The 10,804-nt window shown below is 34.8% G+C and overlaps 1 pseudogene; it reads right to left on the bottom strand.

Annotated features, from left to right (window-relative positions):
- Positions 1-6,290: 6,290 nt before the first annotated feature.
- LOC150105622 (sodium-coupled monocarboxylate transporter 1 pseudogene) lies at positions 6,291-6,668 on the bottom strand (annotated as a pseudogene).
- Between the last annotated feature and the right edge of the window lie 4,136 nt (positions 6,669-10,804).

The following is a 10,804-nucleotide window of genomic DNA, read 5'->3' as shown; positions in this document are numbered from 1 at the left end:
AGGAGGATGCGCTATCATTTATACACACACACCGCTCTTTCGCAAAGGCAAGTTTTGTTCCCGTACTAACTCAGAACAGTGAGATAGAATGAGAGAAATTCCTCTGTCACCTATACGAGAGAAATTTCATTAGCTGTCACGCGAACGAGGTTTTTTTTTATGATATTTTATTGGTCAAATGTAAAGTCACTCCGTTAATATCATCGCTCAATACCTGTACCGTAAATATGTTGCGATATTCTGATGACATAAAACAGCCTTGTAATTGTACAATCGTTGAAGAACAATAGTGCGTATAATTAGAGCAGGAGAGAGAGAGAGAGAGACAGAGAGATGAAATTTTCATGTATTTTAAAGCAACGAATGAAAATCTGTTTAACGTGCAAAAGCAGCAGAATGATGCATTGTTTTGACATCGTGTTTACAAGTATTTTAAAATAGCAGACGACAATATTATTGTTGTAAGTTTATTAGCATTTTGAAATAGCAGACGACAGTATCGTACGTTTACTGGCAGACGACATTTTTGTTTAAAATGGATTTCTATGTATCTTTCGATGCATTGCAAATGATAATTCAAACCTTTTTAACTTGTTAGTTTATCATATAGGGATAATTTTTTTTTTTCTCTTGGATCAATCCTAAGCATATTATGCACATTTGAAATGTTTAAAATTTTAAAATAGCAGACGATAGTATTATTGTTGTAAGTTTATTCTATCTATTCCCTTCTGCCATACGGCCGGGGGGGGGGTAGCTATATGCTACCATACTAGGGAGATGATTATGAGCAAGGTGGTTTCCCGTTGCCTTCCTTGCCGTAAGTATTTATGACTGTAACCTGTGTGTTCACGGGGCCGCATTGCCTGCTTGCGGGATGAAAAACCCCAGATAAACTGGCGGAAAAATCCCTACTGTCCGCGCCTTGGCTATGGCTGAGGAAGATCCTTAAGCTCCTCACGTCGTGGACGGGAATCGAACCTAGGACACTCTTTCCCCAGGCACATGGTTGCGAAGTAAGTTTATTAGCATTTTAAAAAAGCAAACGATATTATTGTTCTTAGTTTACCAGCAGAATACGATATTGTAAGTTTACTGGCAGACGACATTTTTGTTTAACACAACAGACGACATTTTTATTGTGTTTCTACTGCACAACAATTTTGGCTTTTCTTTTCTTTTTTTTTCTTTCTTTTCATTGAACACATGACTAACAGATTTAATTATTATAATATATATTTCATCAACATATCAAGAACCTTTTTCTGTTACTAATAATGTTTACTCATATTTATTTTGCGCTTAGAACATTGAAAAACATAATATTCTTCATTACCTTGTCATGATTGTAACTTGATATCGAATTAACAATTGATATAGAGAAAACTGCCTTTTCTCTGTTTGTAACGTTGAAAAATATTATGATGTCAGTCGACTTAGAGATTATTGAATTTCAATGTATCTTTTCATGCTTGCAAATAATAAATCTAACATTTTTATCTTGCTAGCTTATTAATATAGGGGATAAGGATCATATTTTTATTTCTTGGATCAATACTAAACGGATTGATTCAAGAAATGCATATGAAAACAAAGGAAGGCCAATAAGGATAAACAAAGACTCCTTTCGATTCACAAAGCTTTGAAGGCTTCATCTGCTGTTTGAAGAAGAAGAATAAGAAATAAAAACACTAAGGAAATTAAAAATAAAAAAAAAAGAGAGAGAAATGCTAAAATGTAAACTTGCAAGTCCGGAACCAAAGATACGTAAACACCGGATTTATTTCAAATAAATATTATGATGAAATATCTACTTGACATTATTATTATTCCACGTGTCCCTAAAACACGAGAGATCTGATATGCACGATTTGCTAAGCAATTCTCTAATAGCTGCATACTAAATTATAAGCATGAAAAACATTACACTAATCATATTAAATACTTTAGCCATACTTATCATAACAACAGAGATAATATCACACAACAACGTGACCTTCCACAACTCTGAACACAATTAACTGTAACAATGGCTGTTGATATGCGATACAGTCGTGTGTGTGAGAGAGAGAGAGAGAGAGAGAGAGAGAGAGAGAGAGAGAATCTCATATCCTAATTGATGAGAAAGAAAGAATCTCATACCTAAGTGATGCATTGTTTTGACATCGTGTTTACAAGTATTTTATAAATAATAGCAGACGACAATATTATTGTTGTAAGTTTATTAGCATTTTGAAATAGCAGACGACAGTATTGTTGTTAGTTTACCAGCAGACGACAGTATTGTAAGTTTACTGGCAGACGACATTTTTGTTTAAAATGGATTTCTATGTATCTTTCGATGCATTGCAAATGATAATTCACACCTTTTTATCTTGTTAGTTAGTTTATCATATAGGGATTTATAATTATGGCTGAACACACTAAGGCTATGAGGCGAGTGCATTATAATTGAGTGTCTTCTGCCCGCTAAAGAGACTCTTTAGCGAACTTTTTTTTTTTATACTTCTGTTTTATTTTTATTTCATTCCTCTCTCTCTCTCTCTCTCTTTCGTATACATTTTGTACTAGCTAATTCATTATTTTTAATTCCATATATATCTTGAAATACAGTATGATAATATCTTCAGATGAAACAAAAGTTAGGAAAATAATGGGAGCCAATCAGAAGATAGGCAATAATTAAATTATTAATTTAATTATATTCGCTAATATAAGGTACAGATTCAAAACATAAAATTAATAATAAATTTAACAGAATTATTGGTATGATCAAATTTAGTACAAAGAGATACAGGATTAAGAATATTGTTTTAGTTAATCCTGTTATATCGAAATACTGATATAGTGTGTGCGTGATGACCTTTACTTTTTTTTTAATCCTATACTCGTAATTTGTTCGAAAGATAATGCGATTATCTTTCGATTAATATCTTCGTTAAGAGATGAATTTCATCTCCCGTCTGAGTGCATCATTCTGCTTACTGGAGGCATGAAGTGGCGCTTGTAAAAGTTCCATATTTGGTCTCTAGAGCAGAGTTTTCATATTGTGTAAAATAAATATAAATACAAAAATGATATATAGTAAATGCAAAGATAATCAAAAAAAAAAATCCTTAGCTCACCCACGGTATAAATTTACTATTTTTTATGAATGTACTATTAGTTTAGGAATAAACTTTGGTGGGTGGAAGCCCTATGAATAAATTATCAGAAATACTTTTTTGAGAGAAAAGCAACTAAGTATATGAGATATGTGGATTCTGTATATTAATTATGCTTGTTCTTCTGACTGTACGCCTGTTTTAGCAATGGGATTAGTTTCACTATCTGTAGAAGGAACATGAGCTGTCACCATTTCTTTATACGTTACCTAATATCATTGTCACCCAGCTTCCCTTGTGGAACATGACAGCGCTTATTTTTGCTAAGCAACAAAACGGCTTTCGTACCTAGGTTTAAACGCACAGCAGCGAAATATTCTATTTACCTTTAATGCATCCCACTCTCCGACTACTCTAAATGAAAAAAAAAAAAAAAAATTCTCACTTACCTAATGATTAACAACATCCTTATACACCTTTCAAGGGTGATCCCTGATGTTTCTATCAGCTATTCCCAGTGGGAAAAAAAATCTCCGCATTTATCCAATAAATGTTCGTCATTTAGCTCACGTTGCAATCATACAACTTTCTGTTAGGCAATCTACATGCTTATAAGCGGTTTTCATTGAAATATTATACGAAATATATACGAAACCTTAATCATCGTTCTTATTGGCAAACCATTTATGATATTCCTAGAATTACAAGTGTACCTTCGGATTTCCCCAAGCATGATTCTCTTAAGGTCATCACAATTCCTTTTATGAGAATTTTTTAACGATCTTAACAATAAAACAATCATCCCTAATAGTTTCAGGGTTATTACTGTATTGCCTTGTGACCCAGCATAAAATAAATTCAAGAAACTTAGTTGTTAGCAATCTGCGGGTTTGCGTTTATACGTATTTGTGTTGTAACACAAGAACGTAATTCTGAAATTGCTATTCTATTGCTGATCAAACTAATTTACAACTCAGAAACGGTTCTCGCAGTTCAATATATTTCTGGTCGTTTCAAAACTAATTACCCGTGAAAGGTATTATTAATGGTTACTGCCATTTCAACAGTAATATAGTTAAAAACAGCACATTGCCTTGCCTAATAATCAGTTATAGCAGACAGGTGCTATATTCGGTTTAGTTTGTTGCCTACATCGGAAATAAACGAATGGTTATTGTTAGGCTAACAATTAAAATGCCTTTTTGAAAAAATGCAACAAAAGTTAGAATAACTACTGGAATTTATTGTGTGTGTTACACTCAAGTGCCTTTTATCGAGAATTTGTTCTATGACATCCACTTGAATATATCTGTCCACAGACAGGTATATTCAACTCTTAGCGATATCATAACACAGCATAAGACTTTCCATTATAAATATTTCACTGATCATAGAGGTACTAAATCCCCGTGTCCTTCAATGAAGAATGAGTTTGCAAATATCTGAGAAAATGGGACAAGGCTTGTTCCGTCGTTTTTGTTCCAATATGAAATCGACCGACAACTCAAGAAGGACAGTGCCGTACATTTTTTAGATTTGGAGACCAACGTTACAACATTGACCTCAATGTTACGGCATTGCCTTTACGGAGGGTACTCCCTGACCTTATTAACGTCTTTGTTTTTTTTTTGTGAGTTTGAATAACTGGTAAATTACCTTATGCAACACTGCCCAACTTCTCTTTCCTTCTGCAGTCTGTTCGAGCTAAGGATGTCACGTGTACTAACAATTGTTCCAATGAATTTCACTCTGTTGATTCATTGTTGTCGAAGATATGTCCAAAATGTTTTTGGCAAATAATTGATTTCATGAAACAAATCTGAAGCTAGACGTGTTTGCTTATGTATTATGGTCTTGCCTTCTTAAAGATTATTCTTGAGGATATCGTCTAGGAGCAACTGCGAAAGAGTTTTCTCCGAAGCTATAATTGTTCCATAAAACATTAATGGTGGATAGAACTAGCTGTAAATCAAAGATATCGCATGCGATTCAACTAATATGAGGTGCGTATTAATATGTGCAGTATAAACGAAAAAAAAAAATTGAATTACTGAAATATAAATATATCAATTATTTCAGACGTTCTGCACACCACGCATGCGTCACCAGTACGAAGATGTAATCGTTTCCACCTTCACTGTAGTATTGTAAGCCAGACTATGAAATCTTGCGTGGAAAGAAAAAACACTCAAATATGATTCCTAATGGTTTACTTGAAGTTTGTGGAGATCGTGCACTGATCTCAACCAAGTACCCTTGGGGTTGTATTTAATAACCTCGCAGAGTACCGCGGGGTTGGCAAAGACAGTAAAATGTTCTTAGAGCAACAACGTTCTGCTACTCCAAAATTTCCAACAAAAAATTTGAGATGCTTGCGGTTGGAACTCTCATTTTTCACTTTAGGTATCGGATCGTATGAAAAACGCAAGGTTGGCCAGCGCTTCTTTATCCCACATATACAATTCTGACGTGTGCCTCTTGACATCGATCTGTTACCTAAACTGAAAGCGATTCTGAGTGTCTGCTACAATTTTTGTTCTTTATTTTTATAATTTATTTATTTCCATCCGACCCCTCTGCCATTGCCACATTATGATGTGTTTGATTGGTCTTTGAAGTGCTATAAATAATATTCAAAACAACCTAACCGTATTGAATTTTAAGTTATTTTATGCTCTAGAAGTCTGTCATAACAAAAGGGCCATAGCAGTCGTAAAACATTGTTATAACTAATAATCATCTAAAATTTTTTTTTTGTTCTCCGGATACAGAAAAAGCAGTTCACTATTAATGATTACAAAATAATTTCCAGGATGAACAAATACAAAGAATGAAACCGATTTAAAACTTAAACCTGCAGTAATGTACCATTATTAGCAATCATGAGCACGTTAAATTAACCATTTTAATTAGCAATAACCGTGTTTCGCATTAACTTTAATTGTCAATCAAAAATGCATTGTTAATTTGTAATTTCTACATTTTCTCAATTAATAGACAAATTATTATGTATTCTCTTCATTTGTCTATTGCAGACTCTGTACGATAAGTTGCTGCATGAGCATCTCTCTCTCTTTCTCTCTCTCTCTCTCCCCTACAACATGCCTAATCACTACAAAAGTGTGTAATCACCTAGCAGCCGTCTAGTAAGAAATTCATGTTATTATAAGTGTATTTAATTTGTATCTAACCTACCTCATACGCGCTGGTTAGCTCCAAATTATAAAACACTGGTAAGTAGTTATGAGCCGTGACTGGAATAAGGATAAAGTATCCAATAACAATGATCCAGTATTGACAACCATATCCATATACCTCTGCAGGGGTGCCTAATAAAGTAATAGCAGACATGAAACTCGCTAGAACAGACAAGGATACTGGAAGGGTCTTCATATTTCTACCTCCGAGTAGAATGTCGTCCGTTGTACTTTGTTTGCTGCCGGTACAAGCATAGAAGACCCCAATACCGGCTGATACCGCCAACATTCCTGCAAACACAATGTAATCAGGCACAGAAAAACGTTGCGTATAAACTTCCTGAACATCTTCGGAGTTTAGGGACATGACTACACCTTGATCGGAACACTAATCCTATAGAATATCCACTTATTGAGATGTTAAGATGACTCTCAATGTCGGATATACGTCTGAGACTGAACAGCAATGCAGACCCACTGGAGATCAATCGCTATTTCACCTTCTTGTGATTAATTCATATGGGGATGGAGATAAAGTAACCATTTGGTGTACGTGTTGGATCACCGAATAATAATTTTATCACATTGTCACGCGTTTCTTGAGCGATGTCAACGCAAAATCCATTCTTTACCACGTAATATTAAAATGATATTAAAATGAATAAGATGGAGTGCACTCTTTGGATTTGCAACCACAGCAATAACGTTTCGGTGCAGTTATTCTGATGATGTGGTAAATGCTGAAAAAGAAGAAATAAAATCTACGTGATAAGGAATTCTGATTGCTCTAAGAAAGTGAAATCGTGATAATAAATTTTATAAATAATTTTCATAGTATCAGATAAATGTGGTATTCACTCAAACCAATCTGCTTCCGTCTCTCTCTCTCTCTCTCTCTCTCTCTCTCTCTCTATGGAGTTGAAAGTTGCCTTCACAAAGAAATGTTCTTAAAATAGATAAACAAGTTAACGATATTGAAAATAATATAAAAACCTTTGCAAAGAAAACTATGTGTATTTGGACGAACTTCCTAAGGGTCTGTTCTCCAGTTTGTTATCCTAAATTGCTTCACAGTTTTAATATGATGGAAAAAGAAAGAAAGAATAAATGAAACATTATTTACCTTACCTTAATTACAAGACGAGAAACGTCTTGTTATCATTTTAATGATTTGTCTTACACGTGCACACGCAGGAATTTACGTGCAGAAATGCGAAACCACTGACGAAATAGGTTGGTGAATTCCAATGCCTGTAGTCTCGTATGTCTATATACTGCGTGTGTTCTTCTGGCCGCATTGTCTGTATTGCTGATGAGAATCGGGAAGAATACAACCCCCCCCACCTCCGCATCAGACTGGCTAACTCACCTTCAGTTTAAAAGACCAGATAAAGGTTTTACAGATTCTTAAACGTGATTCGAACCCAGGTTTTCTAATCCAAAGGCATCGTCGAAATCGACTGAGCTACAGAAGCTTACTTTCAACTAAAACTTTACTAATTTTTATTATAATTTTTTTTTAATTGAGAGGGAACGCTCTATAATAAAGACATATTTGTTCTTCTTTTATGGTACTCTATCAAAGAATTACATAAAGTGTTATCTAATATGTAAACAGAACACACTTTATTGATGCTCCGTTCTAATTTTTAATTCTTATCTTCTTTTGAGGACAGTGCAGTTATTCAGGTTATTTACAAATATTTTACGGCGAGACTGTTAAGATCATTAACCCATTTCTTTATCATAATTCACAGACTAATGACACATAAACAGATATATATGTAAGATTGTTGATGTTTACACCACTTCCATATTTACCTGAATACTCATTGTTATGTTAGTAATTTAAACAATGCAAAACATACAGATGCAAAAATCGCCTTAGATTGTTTGAAATTCGTGTGCTATTGTAACCTATAGGCGCATGTAAACCTAAAAAAATTCCAAATTACAAAGTAAGTGTAATTTATCAACCTACCTCATAAGCACTGGTCAACCCAAGATTGTAAAATACCGGCATATATAAATGAGCAGTAACGGGAATTAGGAATGCGTATCCAATGATGATGATAAAGTATAGAGTTCCATATCGATAGATTTCACTAGGGGTACCTAATAATGTGATAGCAGACATAAAACTTGCCAGTACTGATAATGACACTGGAAGAGCCTTCATCGATCTTCCTCCCATTAAAAACTCAGCAGTACTACTTTGCTTATTACCGCTACACGCATAGAAAACTCCTATAGCTGCAGATATCAATAACATCGCTATGAACACGATATAATCAGCTGTGGCAAAACGTTTCACCAACTCATCACTCGAAGTTCCAGTGAAAGTAGACATTGTAGTTCCAATTCAGATCAACTTTAAAAAAAAACGTATCTAGAGATTAGCAAGAAAAAAAAAACGTTTGGCAATGTACGGACTGGTGGTATAAGCACACACAGATACACACAAGGGAGCACGGTTCCTTTACTACATTCTAATGAACGGCAAAATGAAACCACTAGGGTTATATAGTGTGTCGTAATGATCGGAAGGATGCCGAAAGCAATTTTCCACGGCCAAGGAGTATAAATGAGAAAGGGAGAGAGAGCGAAAGAAAAAGCTGAGGGGGGGAAGGTTTCTTCTTGTTTTGTCGTCAGCTGTGTAAGCATCAAATTTTCTAAAGAATAAATAAACAAAAAATCTTTCGTGGTCTTCTATTGGCTAACGCGTGTTGATGTCATAGTTCAGCCAAGGTAACTTTTGCTTACCTTGGCTGGGTGACTTCCACGTAGTGAAGTCAAAACGTTGCGCGTAATACACGCAATTTCTACTGCCGGCTGGAAACAGGATTTCCCCCCTTATGAGCTTTAACGACCACCGCAATGTATGACGATGAACTACGGGAAAAAACTGAAAAAGTCGAATGATCATGAAAATATTAATTTTCTTACTTGATATCACTTAAGGGGTATTTGCGCAATGTAAATATTTTAAAACTGTTACTTCGTTTGTTTACTATTGTTCCTACCTATCTGTCCTTTAGCTATGTCTCCTTCCCTACGCTACTGCCGATTTGGTATATTAAACTCGTTATTAATTTACACCTCGCAGATTTTTGACTAAAGTGGTCACACAATGGTAGTGAATGCAGCTTTGACAATTAAGTCAAGGCCTCCTCGTCTCGATGGACGAACAACGACGTCTTTGAGAAAGTCATGTTTTCAAGAAAAAAAGAAAAAATGGAGCAAGGACAGCCGATACGGTAACTGCATGTAATAACACAAAGACTTTTTGTACATAATCGTTTTTTTAAATGATCGAATTTGAAAAAAAAATTTTCAGATTTTTTAAAATCTCACTTTTGCCGATTATTTGATTCTGGTGAATGTTTGCATTAACGTTGATTTTCTCAGAAGAGACTTGTATGGTCGTATATCCAGGAAGTCTACTTTTCAATGAATTTTACGATTGGAGCGTTGTACTATGGAGCGTTGAACGCCATTCACTGAGCATTTGTTCTTCCCTGTTTGCAACTTCTCCATGCTTTGCTCTGTATCTACTGGCTTGTGCGTTAATATTGGTCTTATCACTGTTTTATAAAGCAATATTTTATTCCAATGTATTCAGGAAAGAACTTCTGTTTAGTCGATAGTAGAGTTGATCTATTTTTCTATAAGCTTTTGTATAGAAAAAATAATCGACAGGAGCTTTAAATTGAGACATTTATCTAGTTATATTCCTAAATATTTAACTGCAGGTTACTTAGGAATAGAAATAGCGAACATAATCACTTTCTTTCCAGGAACTACACGTTTTCTTGAGAAAAGCACTGCAGAGCTTATTTCGGACTCATGCAGCTCTTAGTTACTAGTCCTGGTCTTAATGATCGATCTAGTAGAAACAGTGTGGGGGTGTCCTGAGGAAAATGCAATGCTTTACCACTTGGGGATTAAGAAAACATCGAAAATATAACGCTAAAGGGCGCAGCAGAATCTCAATATTACATTTATGATCCAGATTATATTTTTTATGCAAATCCCATATTACAGTCGATAACCTAAGAATCATTGGTTAATTATTTTTTTTATTAATTTTATACATTTTTGCATTTTTATTTATTTTTACATAGCCCGGAAACGCTGCTCTAGAGACAAAACATAAGAAATTTTTTCAAGCCACTTCATGCCTCCAAACATCCATGTCCACAGTGGCATTCGAACCTTCAGCCTGTTCACTGGAGAGCGTTTACCAACTACTCGGTCATCCAGGCTGGTTTTATATGCACGATACTTCTGTGAGCTAAGTATATTATTGGCAGCCTAGTTCTAGCCCTCAGCTATTTAATTGCGTGCACTTCTGCAGGCAAGATTGTTGTGATGTTTTCCTGATTTAGATTTTTTTTTATTGCTCTGCGAAAGCGGTTGTACAATTTTTCATTGAAGTTCAGTTCAGAAAAACGTGTAATTAGAACATTACTTTTCCAGGCTTGGCAAATGCATGGGCTTTTT

Source organism: Typopeltis vanoorti, chromosome 6 (assembly GCF_054136105.1).
Source record: "Typopeltis vanoorti isolate ZY-2024b chromosome 6, IOZ_Tvanoo_1.0, whole genome shotgun sequence".
In the NCBI taxonomy this organism is placed as follows: Eukaryota; Metazoa; Arthropoda; class Arachnida; order Uropygi; family Thelyphonidae; genus Typopeltis; species Typopeltis vanoorti.
The sequence above is the reverse complement of the archived record's forward strand: the minus strand, read 5'-3'. Positions and strand labels throughout refer to the sequence as shown.